Source organism: Copidosoma floridanum, unplaced genomic scaffold (genome assembly GCF_036245765.1).
Source record: "Copidosoma floridanum isolate Cflo_tuat_1 unplaced genomic scaffold, Cflo_Japanese_pri ptg000004l, whole genome shotgun sequence".
Classification (NCBI taxonomy): Eukaryota; Metazoa; Arthropoda; class Insecta; order Hymenoptera; family Encyrtidae; genus Copidosoma; species Copidosoma floridanum.
The window spans coordinates 8,983,564-9,001,548 of record NW_028321881.1 but is presented as its reverse complement, the minus strand read 5'-3'; the positions used below and the strand labels follow the sequence as shown (position 1 = coordinate 9,001,548).

At 29.8% G+C, this 17,985-nt stretch overlaps 1 pseudogene; it reads left to right on the top strand.

The window, feature by feature from the left end:
• Window positions 1–11,852: 11,852 nt before the first annotated feature.
• LOC149375725 (uncharacterized) lies at window positions 11,853–14,146 on the top strand (annotated as a pseudogene).
• Window positions 14,147–17,985: the final 3,839 nt, after the last annotated feature.

The window sequence follows — 17,985 nt, the reverse complement described above, 5'->3', positions numbered from 1 at the left end:
AAACTTTTATGATTAAGAAATCGGCATTTGAAAATATACAACGATTTTTGTAATTATGAAATTTCTAGTACGAAATTAAAAGCTGTCCTGTTCTTCAATTTTGTAAAATTGATTTTTTATAAAAATTCAAGATTTTTTAAATGAATGTCAAAGTTATAATATGCATGAAAAATTTCGTAATGCAAGCATTTTTGTTTTTCTTTAATGCAAGAATTTCGAAATACAGTGGCTTAAAATACAAGTTTCTTTTATGTTTTAACTTGCTAAAAGTTTTGTTTTTAAGATGCATTTTATATATTTGAAAAACCCGTTTTTCATGTTTGCTTGGTTCTCCGAATCATTTTGTATCAATGTATCCTCAGGTTTTTCACATTTTAATACCAATACGTATAGTTGATCCTGAGAAAATAAAGGTCGTTTGTAGTAAAATCTTAATTTATCAAAACTTCAACCTTGCGATTCATTGATTGTTATACAAACTATTGTATAGAACTATCGGAAACTGTTTTTTGTATATAATAAACGGTAAAGATAAATTATTACTTGTATTTAAAGTAATTCGTGGAATGAAAACTTTACTACCAGACTTTCACCAGTTACCAATTCTGCTTCTCAACTATATTTAAATAATTTGTTTATACGTTGTCTAGTGAAATTGCACAACCCATTAAATATACTCATGTTTCTAATTAACATTACAATAGCATCTTCTTTTAAATTCATAACATAAGGCGGTAATCCTTCATGTATATTTCTTAGAGTTTCTAAAAAAAATTTATGTTTGTATATTCATCAGTGCGATATTAAAACAGCCCTAGTAAACTTGATAAAGTATAAAACCCTAAGTGTAATATACGATCGTTTCAAGTTTAAGACATCAACTTTTTTATAAAAATAAAATTATGCTAACCTACAGGTAAATTTAGTGTATTCGTATACTATTGTAATATCTAATTTCAAGAGAATTTTGGTCCTTTAAACAAAACGTTTTGTATTTGATCCAACAAGGTGTATTAAAAATCATAAAGTTTGAAATCTCGCTGCGTATTTTAATCAAACCACAATTTAATGTTCAAAACAATAAGACTGAAAAGACAGTAAAAAAATATTAAACACATCTTTAGTTTCCTATAACTAGAACGGAATTAGTAATCCTGTAAGATCACTCAAGTATATCAATATTTAAGACAACAATATTTTAAATTACAATCTTTAAATTCGCATAAAATGGCCAAGGAAAAAGTGTACTGCAATAAAAAAACTTAATACAGTACTACCAGAAGATTATAATAAATTTCTTTCGAATTATACATCTAATAAAAAAGCAACTAAACTTTAGGATTTAAAAAGACATAAAAACATACAATATGAAGATAAATAGATACTGCAGTTACTATAAGGTTAATCGAACATAATTATTAAATCGATCATACTTGCTTATCAAATGCTAGTACTATTGACCATCCTTATGAAGTTAATAAGCTTTATGCATACTACTAAAAATTAGAAAATGTACAATGCAAGTAAGTTTAAAAGAAGTATAAGAACAGTTTTACTTCAGATTTTATTATCAATAAAGAAAACCCTGCTTTCCTACACATTTAATCAAATTATTAACTGTAAAAAAATCGTGTAGACTAGTTAATTTACTGACACAAAATGTAGTTGATTCACGAGGCAATAATAACATAAAGGAAACTTTATTGTGAAAACATATCTTTGATTCAATGCAATTTCAATCACATAATAACAAAAAAAGTTAAAAATTTTATGTAAAAACGTTGACAAAATTTATTTTACAAATGATCTGTGAGAATCGGGAGACATCTTTCTATCAATACATTAAAGTACTACTGGTATTAGAAATACAAAAGTTTTTTAATGGCCTGGATGAGCATTGCGTGAGTGCAACTGTTTAAAAGAACAATAAGTAAAATAACGTTTTGCTCACTTTTGGATTGAAATAATATCAAAATAGCATTTTCAGAACTAAAATTTAAAAAAACAGTAACTTAAATTCAATGCAATAATTTGGCTTCCGTAATTCTGAAAAAAGCTTTATAAATAATGAGGAGGACTTTATGTAATGTGTAATAATATACATACACTTCTTCGAAACTAATCTTTATATATAAAAGAAAAAGCTTTTATTATTGAAACAAACAAATACATTGAATTTCTCATAGTTTTACACGTATTTTAAAGCACCAATGAGGGTCTCTAAATATAATATGCAATTAAGTGGGAGATCTCTTATGGTTTAAAAGGGTTAGAGGTGCGGGGCAAATAAAAAAACTGACGGAAAATTTTATTTGGTTAGAATAACAAATGGGTTTCTAGAATTTTTACTTGTTATGCAGCGAACAGTATGTATTTTACTTGTTATGCAGGGAAGAGAGTTATCAAAGGCCCTGCATTAACAATTATATAGTATGGAAAGATAGACACACGCTCTGGATAGTTAGAAAAAGAAGCATGTAGTGCGTCATAAAAAACTAGAGAGCGAGAGAGGGAGAGAGAGAGAGAGGAATGAAACGCACGGTAAACGGTAGTGTAAATATGCACATATATCTTCTTATAATAAATAGTTGGCTTTGTAAAGCATTCTCCACAAGTCCCCCAAAACGCTACATTGACCCATGTTAACCCCATACTTCAGCACAGTGTGTCATTGCTCCTGTGTGAAGAATAATAATGTAATGATTTTTTTTGGAAATTAAAGTTAATCATTTCAATAATATAAAAAAAAACTACGGAAAACTAGAAATTTTTTTTTCAGTCAAAAAAACACAAAAGAAACAGAATTTTTTTTAAATGCTTGAATTAACGATGTATTAATAATAAAGCAGTCGGTACTGCAGTAAGTTTTTCATTATATGACTTCTTAAATGGTTATAATTGGTTCAATAAACCTTGATGATTTTAGGCCGATACTTGCAGACGTAACCTCAATAAATACTGACTTGTGCTGTTTTTGTCGATGTTGTCTTAAAGTAGATTGAATAACGACTAAACAATACTTGTAAAAATTAAAACTAAAGCCTTAACCAAAATTTACCACAATTATTAAAAACGTAAGTTAAGAGGCAACACATAACCTACAAAAATATCAAAGTATTTAATCTTTTGGTTTCTGCACCAAGCAACGTCTAAATTCGTGATTCAAACTTTCAACAGTAAAACGGTATCGTGCCTTCTTTGATTCTCCGGATAATGAGTTCTGGAGTATGAAAACCTATGCAAAAGATGTAAAAAAACTTTTTTAAGGTTAGAAAACACTGAATAAAAAATTGACAAGATTTTTTATTAAACGTTAAAATTCACGACAAAATATATGAAAAAGCAAGTGTCTTAGACTATTTTCCAATATGCGTCTAATAATTATGATTACTAAAATGTTACTGAACATTTTTTAGTCGATACTTGCAGACATCACCTCAACAAATAGAGACCATGAAACAAATGTTGTTTTATGTAATATTATAAACTAATAATGAAAGTAACAGAAACTACAGTAGGGATACATTGACACTGAAGAGCTAACATAACCTTAAAATATCGAAACATTTTATTTTTTTATTTCTGCTTAAAAATCATGTAGCCTTGTAAAAGACCTTTTGAATGGAAAATGGTATCGTGATTATTTTTCTCTTAAAACACAGGTTGTCCTTTGTAAAATAAAAAAAAAATAAAAACTATAGAAAAGATTCGAAGTAATTATTTTAAGGTTAGATAGCTCAATAAAAACAAAATTTTCGAGGAATCTCTGATACAATAAACGAAATAGATAGGGTCGTAGTGTGTTTTAATTAATCGTCATTTGATTACCTAAAATATTCTATCACTAAACATTTTAAAGGCTATAATTGCTGACATACTCTCAGATAATAGCGTCTTATGCTGTTTTGGTCCAATTAATCTCGTTATATGTTAAAATAACAACTTACTTTTTCGACGTAAAGACAAGATATTTAAAAAAAAGTTGACATCTTCATTACAAATGGTGTTAACTGTTGCAATAAATAAACTCGTGATTAAAATCTTTTTTAATGCGCTACAATAATAAGCTCAATATATATTTTTATTAACATCAACTACTACTTTTTTTTCTTCATATCATGTATGTAACACAAAGTCGTCCTAAACAATGTCATGGATCTATAGGAAATTTGTTAACTGTATACATAACCTTGTATATCGATTGGCAATACTCACTTTTTTATTATTCAAGCTGGATTTTTTTTAAGCTTGTTCAAAAGATAAAGCCAAGCTTACATCTTCACTACAAAATTTACTTAGCTAATAATAGGTACATCAAAACTATTACTAGTTTATTGCTGATTACAAATTCGTTTTGAATTTCAAGCATATTACCAATCCTTACTTACCGAAAAAAACTTCAAAATGAAGCAGTTTTAAGTAGTTTTTGGTCGTTTCGCACGTCGACAAATTATCACGAAATAGTTATAACGTGCACTTTTTGTACTCAAATATATATCCACATTTTTTTTAGTCTAACAAATCACTGACTGTTTCGAACCTCGAAAAACTTAAAAATAACAGAGTTTTTAGTAGTTTTTAATCGTTACGCTTGTAAAAAAATTCTTTAGAAACTTTACTGTCATGACTGTTAAATAGATTTAGAAGAAATATCTTTTTTTTTCATGCGCTGATCACTGATGTTTCATGACTTCAAGAAACCTTAAAACAAAGCAGCTATGCTCGATTATAGATTGTTCCTGTCAGATGTGTTTCTACCTCTCCTATGTTAAAAGTTTAATACCCAAACCTTCGTACCTTCAAAATTTCACGGCTAGGCCTCTTCAAGTTTTTCCCATGATCAGTAATATTCATCTATACTTGTGCTGAGAAATTAAAGCATTGTAAAAAACGACTTTTTGCCTCCAACTGCCTTAATAAGATTCTACTAGCGTAGTGTTAGTTAAAGTACATGATTGTTGGTATAAAAAATGTTGTTTTTTTTTGCGCACTATTTAAGTCATTACTGTGTCTTTTCGCAGCTTATATCAACGTATACGCGTGCGCCTTGCTCGCTCAAAAAAAAAAAAATAACCTTGGGCCCTGTAAGTACCGGACAGTAGAATTACCAACCGCGCATGCTTGTCCACTGTGGATATTGATGTTATTAATCGATGGGTAAGTATTAGGTCAGATTGTTATATATTGACCTCTTCCATCTAAATTGCGCTATCTATATTTTTTTTACTTTATAGAAACGTCGCGCTTATTTTTATAGTGAAAATCGCTGGAGTGCGAAAAATTTTGTCAATTAAAATTACAAAGCGGTGAAAAAAGTTATCCACTTCGGCCAGTAGTCGAACCTGAGCCTCCTTCTTGCCGGGAAGGCGCGTTAACTAATTTCGCCACCGAAGCCTCGGTGGACACCCTTCTCCACAGCTTTGTTTAGGCATGTCTTAGGTCAAACGCCGATATCATAGATATTGATATTATTAATCGGTGGCTAAGTATTATGTCAAATTATTATATATTGACCTCTTCCATTTAAATTGTGCTATCTATATTATCCACTATATCCACGTAATTACGTGGGTATACGGTGCAAATAGACAGTACGTAAGGTCGTATGAATTGTTTCTTTACTGATCTTTTTTTTGAACGTAGATCTTTTTTTATTATAAACCATATATCGAATTGACGCCACAATGACATTTTTTTTGTTCTTCAAGTAAACATGTCTGTGCCCATAGAAATCAATTCAAGTCGATTAAAATAATTGAATGCGTTTTCAATAGTGAATCTTAATACCACATAGTAGCTTTGAAATTGCATGGATTTTAAGTATCGATTGAAGCCGATTAAAATAAAATCGTACAAGGATTCTATTAAAATCGATTAAAATTAAACGTTTCAATCGATCTCAATCGTACTTTTTTGTATTCACATTTACTAAAAGTGATGTAGTATAGCTAATATTATGCACACTAGCAGACGAGCAGACTATGCAAGAAACCAGAAGAAGCTCTCTAGTCTAGAAGGAGAAGGCACGACTGGCTCAGGTATGCATGAGGCACGAGTAGCAATTAATTATTGAGATGTAGCTCTAATTATATCAACTAGAGACCACTACTGCGTTGTGCTTCACGTTTTGTCGTTATCAGCTATTAACTTTCCACAGATCTTCACATATAATTTTTTTTTTAGGTTCTGATCTTTTGTGAGGTACAAACACTGAATAATTAATACACGGAGTGAATAACTATAACTAATTGAGTGACTATGAATAGTAAGATTAGAAATTCAGTTTTTTTTTTTTCTAATGATTTAATTATCTAACTATGCCTGGTTCCCTTTACTTAGCTCTAGCTCTGAGCAACCAGTTATATGTATTTTCTTTTTTTTTTTCTTTTTTTGGGAACTAGTTATAGTCTTTCTGTTTTATCTTGCAGCATGCCAATGCCAAGTGTAGAGAGTATCATATTTTAATAAAATGTTTGACTAAATGAATATACAATAATTTATTTTAAAACATTGTCATTACACTAAAATTTCATAATTTTGAAATAGGAGCTAAATATTTATGTTAAGCAAATACTAGTTAAGTAACATATAACATCAGTTTAATAAATTTTAGCTAAGATATCTTAAGATACCTTTAAATATTGATAAAGCTATAAGTAAAGCTTGTTTACAATTTAAGCCTTTGCATAATTTATAAATTTTAAGTCAAAAAATCCATTGAGACGGAACTTGACACATTGTAAAAATCTTCATACTCCATCTCATTTGTGTTGACAAGAGAGATATCGTCTGCCAATGCTATATCTCCAGCAGACTTATCACACTGTGCTAAGACTCTTCCTTTATCATAGAGATTACTGCGAGAGCGTGATTGTGGTACTATTAAACCAGCTAAAACAACGTTTTCATCCAGTGCCTCTTTATTTTAGACGTTTTGATATAAGTTAGTGTCACTGCCGTTCATATGATCTAGAATATCTTCATTTTATGGATTTCGTTCCATACTGTCCTCATTCGATACTATCCCCTCTAATCGGGTCTTTTCTAATAAAAAATTCAAAGATAGGCTGTAAGTGTGCTGAACAAAAATATATTCAAGAAATTAATTTATTACAACTAATTTGGTTTGCATACCATTTTTTCTTTTTTGTCTCCGACTGTAGATATCTGTATTAAGTGTTTTAATATTAATGTTATAGTATTCCCTATATTTACATTGTTCAGTACAGAAAAAATTGCAACAGTAAAAAAATAAGTATTAACAAAAATAAAGCCCAACGTACCTTGACAGGCTTGAAGTTTTGTGCTATCCAGTTTTTCTACATCTAAGATAGTTGGGTTTATACCAGTTTTTAAACTTCTGCCTAAACTTTTGTTGCTAAATTTTCTAGTCACCGTACTTATGCATCAATATTTTGGATCCACATACAATTGTTACAACGTTTCCGATTAACTGGGATTGCGTTTTTGAAGTAGAGACTATGTTGTCATATGTCTGAATTGCTAATCAAATATTCCTCCCTAAATGTATCTATAAATCCTTTTTTTTTCTTATCAAAAAAAATCTTGAGCAGTTTATAGTAAAATCCATTAAGTTAATTGTTACATAGAAATTAATCAAATTAAATCTTAACCCTGGAAAAACAGAGTAAGATAATTACTGTTTAATCAGACTCTCTAATTTTACCAACAGGTGAGAAATTTTTGTCAGCACTCATTGATATTATTGATTTTTGTCAACTTTGCTGTCCTAATTCTGGAATGAATAAATAAAAATAAATAAATACTGTTCACCTACAAAATATAAGTTCTGCTTTTTTGTAATGTAAAGATTAATTTTTATAATCACTGGAAAAAAGTTGGAGGCGCTAGCTTCTTGAAACCTACACATGCAGCGTTCTCAATAATTTGGTGCGGCTGTTCTATCATTTTGGGGTGGCCGGGCTCTCTAAAACTGAAAATCGGTGACTCTAATGACTAAGATAGGGGATCGGCTACCTTATCTTTTGAATCTGCAGACTGAGTGTGACTGATTTTCTATGTTAAGGAGCCTGACCACCCACAATGACGGAGCTGCCATATATACACATTTAGGAGGGCAACTTGTGTCAGTTTTAAGAAGCGGACTCTTTTTCCAGTGTTTAAGCGTTACAATTTTGTTGACATCAGATCATACGATGAAATTGACTTAAACTATATTGGACACAACAAATAATTTGTAAACTAAACAAAATATAAAATGATTACCTTTCTCTTCTTGTAACTTTTCATATTGTATTGTTTGCGATTTCTTATTAAGTAGCTCTGTCTCTGAGTTTTTTTCCCTACTTTCTTCAAAATTTTTTTTGCATTCCCTGTACTTCTATTCCAACTTCTGCAAATTATTTTAAATATTCTTCAACTCATCCTGAAGTGTATCAATGTTTCTTTCATCCTCTGATGGATCCTCTTTTGACAAAGATTTTTTTTTTTTCTATTGGTACCTAAATAATTTTATACAAATTAATAAGTTATTTATAATTATAAAAGTTAAATATCAAGTATAATGAAACTCAAAAACATATATGTATTAAATGTAAAGAATTTTAGTACATTGTAAAATGTATGCACATGCTAACTTTATATAATGTATATATGTAATAGTTTTGTAATTAGAATAAATGTATTTTTTCGATGCAAATGCAAATTCCGAGCCTTAAATAAATTTACTATTAACAGATTATCCTTAATTTTTACTTTGCCGGATACCTCTTAGGCATTCTATAGAATGCCTAGGCGTTTTATAGAATGCCTAGGCAAAGTGTTGAAAGAATCTAGTATTTCATACTTTGACTAAAACAGCCCGGCATTCTATAGAATGCCTGAATTTCATACTTTGCCAGTAAGATATACACACATTGTTTATTAACAAATCTTTGGATTAGCATTTGAATTTGTCTGTACAATGGTACCAATTTCATGACCACTAAATGTTGCTAGATTCTTTGTTATATCCACTTTTTTCATATGCATGATCCAAAAATTATTAATCACAGTTTGAATACTGTTTAATTTAATGTAATTTTATTTTAAAACTTACCTTATTGTTGCGTACTTCTAATTCTCTTAGTTTTATCGATTGAAATGTTAGAGCACCTTTTTTGTTTTCTAGATTGTACATATCCGAATCAGGTATTTTACTGGAAAAAGTATATATTTGGTCGGTGCGTTTTGCGTTGCTGGAACTCTAATCAATTACAATAATTTTGAATAAAAAATTAGTTTATATTTAAGGTTTTTTAAAATTAATTAAAAATATACTACTACTACTACTACTACTACTACTACTACTACTACTACTACTACTACTACTACTACTACTTCTACTACTACTACTACTACTACTACTACTACTACTACTTCTACTACTACTACTACTACTACTACTACTACTACTACTACTACTACTACAAAAACTTTGTTTCCAAATACCTTGTGCAATGCATTAGCTTCTTCAGGAACCGCAATACCTGGCATGTTGTCACTAAATACAACCTTTAAGCCTTTAAGTCATTGACGTTGACATGAGTTAAGTCTGACTTTTTTTTGAAATGACGTTCCTGTTAAAAAATGAGTATAGAAGTTTGTGCAATACAATCATTTAAAATAAAATAAAACTAAAATAATTTTACTTTTCTGTCTTGTATTAATGCATTTTTTGCAATGTATGGCTCTCCAGTTCTATTTCTTTTCTACAAATTCTTTAATACAAACCCCATAGGTTAAAAAACGAGATATATTTTACTGTTTTCGATAACTATCAACAAATATAATGTTAACATACTAGATATAAACAATTTTTCTTCACATTAGATAAAAGAATGTAATTTACCTTCTAAATGCAAGACTACTGACTTAACAAAAATGTTATCACGCTCTTGAACTAGATATTTTTTCGAAGCATCAAATTGTTTGCCAATACATTTACATTTAATTTTACTAACAGGAACCTTCACCTTGGTCTTAAGAGAAGAACCTTCTAAAAACTTGACATAGGCGAACATTCTTCTTCGCCTTCAAAACCGTAAAAATTAAACTCTACACTAAAATGAAATTGAGAGATTTCCACAATATACGTACCACTTATTTTGATCTAAATTTTTAAAGTTGTTTTACGACGGGTGGAACGAGTGAAAATCCGTTATGATTTACGTGAAAGATAAGCTGACTTTTGCTTTCAACAAAACTTTTTGGCTTTCTGTACTCATACAAACAATTACATTTCATTGAACTCTAAAAGTGCATACGTAGAATAAACACTAGTGTTTACAAAAAAAAAATAAATTGAGATAAACATAAAACATACCGTCTGTACATTATATATTGTACACTTATGTTGAGTTAGAGACATTCACTGAGCCCAAGAAACTTTCCTCATTTCCTAAAATTTTTACGTTTCTGATTCTCAATCTTTCTCTGTGTATTGTTTTGCGGTGCTCCATACATCAATACCTTTGATTATTTAAAGATTCCAACGTTGAAGTAATTCCAAAGTTATATTTCCTAAACGTTTAAATACACTAAAATTTAATTGACACTGTAACCAAACGTATGACTTGCCTATATAAATATAAACAAACGTATTATACACGAAAAAAATCATCAAAATAGCGCATACTAACTATCACATAAACCATATAAACTATTAAAGCGCGACCGGGGCTAGCTAAACTACGGTTACCTGTGGCTAAAACTTGTTGGCAACTCTACAACTGACTCCACTCAAGTACATTGGTTGTGTATATTTATAGAGTGTAGATGAGGATGGTTAGTTTAAAACAGGGCACCAGAGGAAAAAAGATTTACAGTAGAGAAGGGGTATGAAATGTTGCCATCATTTATTTTTTAAATTCTGGTCCCTGCTATTTTCCTTTCCACCGATTCCCCCTCCCTCATACAGTCTCGTCGATAGCGTCTTCAGTTACACTCTCCTTTATATTTTCTCCTCGATTCTCTTCAAAAACCAGGCTTCCCACCACCTATTTGAACATTGTCCAACGGAGAATGAGTTGTTGGTGGCGTTACTCAAAACTAAAATGCTATGAATATATACCCCGTTGTACATTGTTAACATGATGAAGATATATAATATATATCTTCATCAAGAGTATACATACATTATTATATTATGCATGTGCTTTTTTCCTGCGTAATGCTCCTTGAGAAGGGGATGGGTTACCTTCTTGCAGGAAAATTGTCTACTTTTCCCCTTCCCCCTCCCAAGTAATGGGTGGCCTCCCATCCCTTTTCTTGTCCCTTTCCAGAGTGTCAAGTGCCCTGAGTAGTGGACCTCTGTGTACTCAGACTACCCGGATGTATGATACTATAATAAAAAAGTATATTATGCTTCCAGTGGTAAACTCTTATTGGCTAAGTTTTTCCTCCCCGGCACCGTTGAGCTCAACAGTGGCTTCAGGAGTTTTTTTAAATATGGGTTTATATATTACTTTCTCCATTGCCCACTGCGGCCGCAGTGCCCCTCATGACTTCCTGGCTGGATATAACCGTTTTTTGATGTGTACAAGTTGATCGGTATAAAATTTATTATGTTAAGAACAAGCTGGGTGTGTCAATTATTAGGGCATAGTTCTTACTGCACTAACCGAATCTCACTTTTTATGCTTTCTATAGAACGCCATTAATTGATGATATTTAGTTATTGAACGTTAAGAGAAATTTATACATTTTCCTACTGTATACTGTAAAAAATAAAAGTACTGTATTAAGTAAAAAGTGATTTTAATTCGAGTTGAAAACTCCGCCACCGATACATAACAATTATTAATTTGCAGTAAAAATTATACAAATAAATCATGGATAACAAAAAAAGAGAAAGCAGCAGCAGCTTAGAAGATATTATTGAACAGCCATGGAAGAGGTATGAACAAGCTTTGGACGCTGATTATATTGTTTTCAATGTATCTCGACAAACAAGAAAAAATGGGAACAGAGTAAGCGTATTCAAATTGATACAAGAAATGCCATTCAGATATGTAAATTTTAAATAATTAGTCAGAAAGATGTAATGTTAATTAAAATTTGTTGTACACCATGGGCCACAAAAAATGGTTCCATACAATAGTATCATTTGAAATTAATATTTTAATATTTTAAATATTTCTCAGCATCAGACAGTGATTATTCAAATTTTTGCGCTGCCACCTCAGGTGAAATAAATGGCATTGAAATGCGTGCAAATTATGTTCTAGCAAATGATCAAAGCGAAGGTGCGCAAATTATATGAGTCAATAATGCTGTTCGTATATAATTTACTATTCAATCGTTTTGATCTCGTACATCCAGAAACTGAGGCTCGCACATAAAACATTGAACGGTTGTAAAAAATCTAATGTTATTGAAAAAAAAAATTTATGAAAAAATTAATCGTTACGTAATTTAAAAAAATTGGTTGTCAAAGAAGTGTGAAATCTGTTTACGGTCAAAATAATATTGTAAAGCCGAGAGTATAGTGACTGCGACAACGCCTTTTTTAAAAGTCAAGTTTGAACTAAAATATTGTGACGGTCACGTGACCGTTAAGTTTCCTGGCTGCAAAAGATGAGGAATATTTAAATGTAAAAATTTGTATGCTTTCTATAATTTTAATGAAAAATTGTGGTTATCCAGAGAAATAATTAAAAGTTGATCACATTATCGTGAAATAAGATATTGATATTAAAAATAATTACATTAGATTCCACAATTAAAATACTATAACTTTCATATAAAACATTTTTACATGTACATTTTATGAACGTGCTGTTATGTGAGAGTCTTCGTAGGGAGCGTTGGTGTATGCGCGCGCGCTTGTGTGTGTGTGAATTATTGATCAGAATTATGTTTTTTACATTCATTTCTTTTCAATGTTTTTTAAAAGTAAATAATTTATTGGCACAATTGCCAATTTTAACATCTACTTTTATTTAACTTTTATTTTAATAACAAAATGTTAAAAAATGTATAAATTTTACCATTCACTGAGGTACATTTCTATACTATTTTAGAATTTGAAAACTGAAGCACTGATCATGAAAGTACTGTTGGTAATAAAGATGACAAAACAACTTCTGCAAATAGACATAATAGTGACCAAACATCTTGTAGCTATGACTTTTATAATTATGAAGATGTTGGAGCTGATGATGATAGAAGCAGTAGGAGTGATTCCATTGTTTATTCTGATAACGATGGTTCCACTACTTGCTCTGACAATGATACAGATCCCGATAATTCAAGTTTACATAATAATAATAGTAATAATAATAAAAATAATAATAATAATAATAATAATAACATTTTCAGTATTAAAACATTTGAAAAGTCGAACTTAACTGTGATGGATGTAGTTTATATGATAAAAGCATCTGCTTTAAAATTCAACCTCAGTGATGTAGCCCAGAAGGAACTATTGAATTTGTAGAAATTATGTGCTGGATCTAAGTTTAATAGTTTTAATTTAATAACATCTATGTTGAACAACTGTATTCTGAATCATAAAAATCATGTCTCATATAATTATTATTGTTAAAAGTGTTAAGAAAAAATTTTGTTTACCAGAAAATGTAAAGAAAAATTGAAAACATCGTATATTCTATGCGAGAAATGCAATTAGGAAAGTTATATATTAAATGAAACAAGTATTTACTAAATAACCATAAATCTGGAATTTCAAATATTATTTTTGTTGAATAATAATGAAATTTTAGAAAAAATAAAAACTAATGTGCAAGAAAAAAATAGAAACAAAACCACACACGGCATATTCAACAGCAACCAGAATAAAGTTAATGAAAAAATTTTAAATTATTTAACAACAAAAGATTCAGTTCTTTGGTTTTGACTTGTAATTTTTATACTGATGGTGTTATACTTGTAGTTTTAATACTTCCCTAATAAAAAGCGGAATAAAGGATTCTGGCTGTTGCAATTGATAATAAAGGATTTGGTCCCAAAGAACAGATTCAAGTATATTTTATCAATTGGTGTATTAATGGTAAAAAAGGAGCCTAAAAGCAATTTGATGAATTTGTATATAAATGTGATGCTGAGAATGCCGAAAAAACAAAATACAAAATTATTAAAGGTATTAGAGGCTCTTGCGCATTAAGTTGTATTTCATATTCTGATATGATATGGTCTTTTGCATATGATTATGTGCACGGATTGCTTCTTGGTGAGGCCTTACATGTGTGGAATACGTGAAAAAGCGACGACTCCATTCATATACTAAATAAAGAAGAAGTTGAAAAAATTGAGAAAATTTTTCTGACAATCAAACCAAATCAAGAAGTCTATAGACTTCCAAGATCTGGTATAATTGTTGGATCAATGAGACCTAAAGCTTTTGAGTTAAAATCTTTGCTTTTGTGTTATAGTTTACCTTACCTTGAAGGAGTATTACCTGAACCAGCACTGTTTCATCATTCTCTCCTCGTAAAAAGTGACTTTACTCTATTAAAATAAGAGATAACAGAAGATGAGTTGGATAAGTGTGAAAAAAACTCGACGTATACGTAGAAATGTGTGAGGAACAATACGCTGAAGATAGTATGGTGTTCAATGTGCATTCCCTCAAGCATGCTTATGAATCTGTTAGGAAAACTGGTCCACTTTGCTTCAATTCAGCTTTTCTTTTTAAAAGCAATATCCATGAATCGAAAAAATATGTGAATGGTCTAGTGGTAATGGAACAGCAAGTGAGTCTTATGCGTTTGAAAACCACAATTTTCAAAACTGGTAGTATTTAACACATATTACTATCAATTTGTATTAAGCAATATTGTCAAAACTTGTTTCTGCCATCATGTTTACAAACGTTTGTAACAGAGAATGTAGGTAATGTCACTTTTGTTGGCGTTGGTATTCCTACTTACTTCAATGCTAGTGAAACTCAATAATCTTATAATAAGTGGATATACAATAGAACAGTTTATACAGTACCAAGTATGGTAAGGCAAAAAAACCGACGATACAAACATTATGTTGCTTTCTTGACAGTTTGAACAAATCAAGGAAATTTTTCATCATTGCAATCAGTGTATTATGAGATTATCAATGTATGACATAGATGAAATAAATGCTTTTTAAGGAACAACTCACCTTTTCAGAATTAAAAAATCACTTAAGTATGCCATGGTAGATATATAAATAGGAGAAATAGAATAAAAAGTTAAATACATAAAGGGTCAACAATAAGATTTTTTGTGTATTTTACCCAATAATATAGAAATCCAATAACTGGCAAATAATTGAAAGTGATTTTATCATAGGTGTTGAAGTGTTAGTTTAAAAGTTAGTAACAAACAGTGATATTAATAAATATTTATACGTTATTTTTTTGGTAAACAATAGAATATTATGTTTCTGTAACTGATGTCTACGCATATAAGAATGAGATTAAATGATGGAAGATAATAGCATTAAATGTAAAGGTGGTCGGTCTCCAAAAATGTAGAAAAACATTAAAAAGAGTTAGAAAAAAAAAAGTTCATGTTGATGATGCTAGTCGTAGTACAATTACGTGTCGAGCCCTAAAATTACTCAAAAGTGATAAAAAAAACGTTAATATCTTGAGGGAAGCATTAAGAATTACCAAAATCATTGAATCTACCAATGCATTGTATAGGTGAAAAAGTATTTTTAGAAAAATTATTATTACTCATAATGCCTCGCACTAAATAAAATCGAAATCTTTAACAAAACTAATGAAAAAAAAAACAAAAAATGTTACAGCCTTTGGGTTTATTATTAGAACATTTGAAAAACATTAATTAAAATTAGTGGTCTCTTTTTTAAGAACATCACTAGCATTTACCGCATTTCTGATCTACTTTTGTACTGCTCTAATAATACTCTAAATTCTTTTTTGTCCATATTGCAGAGCTATGCATTACATAGACTAAGAAGAGTGCTCTCTCAGTAAATTAAAAATATGACCTGAGCTACGAAAATTACTCTAGGTTAGTAAAAGACGCAAAAGGAAGAAATTGTAAAATTTATTTTGGCTATAATGCCCTTTGACAAGCCCAACTTGACTGTCTACCTACTGACGTTTATTACTCAGAAACCGAATACTATGTACCGCTGCCAAAACTGCATGATCAAACTGTTTAACGCCTTTGCAAGGCAGTTGCATTAGAGTGAGATAAGGAGTTTTTACGTAACTAAGAACTTTATGGAACACTTGTCAGTGAAAGCTCTTCTGGGTATCTAGATGCACAACTAAAGTGCGAGAATCCTTAAAATAGTTCTTATGATCTCCAATAATCACTCTTGGTCACCTACTTGTTAGTACTTCAGTTGAATTCTCTATCTGAAAATAAAAAGGTTGGAATCTAAGTCCCTGAAGTATTTGTTTCTCCCAAATATTGTTTTTAGCTGTGAAAAAAGAAGCCAACAAAACAACGACTAAACAGTTTAGAAACATATTACGTACTGAAATTAGTAGTTTAGTAGAACATGAACTTTCACTGTCTAAAAAGAAATCGGTCAAAGTTAAGTTCACAATTTTTACAACTCTGTTTGATGGCTCAAGTATTAGTTTTATTTTCAAAAATACTGCTACTCGAAGGTGCCCAAAATGTTGTTCCAATACGAATAATTTTAATTAAAAAAATATTGACTTCGCAATCGATAAAGAAAACATGTACCAGTCACAATCTGGTCCAAGTCTTTAATATTAATAAATTAAATGTTTTAAAAACTTATTGAACTTGGGTCAGAGAAATACATTAAAATTATGGGCAGAAGATAATTTAGGTAAGATCTCTCATATTGACCATACTATGAAATATCCGTAAATATTATTATTCTATTAGGTCAACACTATTATATGGTTACTTTTAAGTAAATGTATGAACTAAGCTAAAAAATTTTATTTAACTGTAGCAAAGACAGTTTTAACAACAAAAAACTATACTAGCCTGTACGAAGTCAACTAGGTACATAAATCCAAGAGAATAAGAGAACCATAAGTCATATTCCATTCGCATATTTTTTCTTCTATGCACGTTTTGTTAACATTCACAATATTAGAGTTGTATACACCAAATTTCGGTAAGCTCCTAAGCAGTTAAAAAATTAGCTTCTTAGTTAATGAAGATAAAATAAAAATGGAAAATCCTAGATTCAGGGTAACCTTAAGTACTAAAACTCTGGTGAATGTATTAAATTGGTAAACGAAAAATGGTATTTATTTAAAAAATAAAGAAGAAGACAGGATAAATTATTATAAATATTAAATTTTGTAAATTATTAGTATCTCAAACTTGCAGTTTTAGTTATACTTTTGATATTTTTTTAATTGTTACATAATTTCTGTTCATTTATCTTTCTCTATTAAGGAACTTTTATGAAATAAAGTTTTATTGAAAAATTTATTGCAAACACATTGCTTTTATCTTTTTTTAACAAAACAAAAATGAGTAAGAAATAATAATTACTTTAATTAAAAGAGTAATTATAGTCTTGATTTTCGGCTTTGTTATTGGTTATTTTACTTTTACATTTCCAACACATTTTTACGAATGATGAGTGATAACAAAATACCATTAAATTATTTCGGCTTAAGATTCATGCATGCATCTCTATATTAATACCCTTGTATTAGCCTTTTTAACTTCATGCTTAAGGATTTGGAAATCTTTTATTTTTGATCTTTGATAATTAAAATTTTAAAAAATAGTGTAAAAAATAAAAAAACACGCTTTTAGCACGCACTAAAAATTCAAAACAATTCGGACATTTAGTTTGCTAACTCAAGAGTTTTCTCTTTGCCAAATTTTTATTAGATCGCAGGTTAACATAAACAATTTCAGTTCGTGATGAATGATAAATAATTACCTATGCGAAATGGTTGTAAGTAGGTTATCATCTTTATTAAACATTTACTATGATTTATTATGAAAGAAAGCGTGGAGCTTTTATGTAATCTTTACTCTTTTTGGA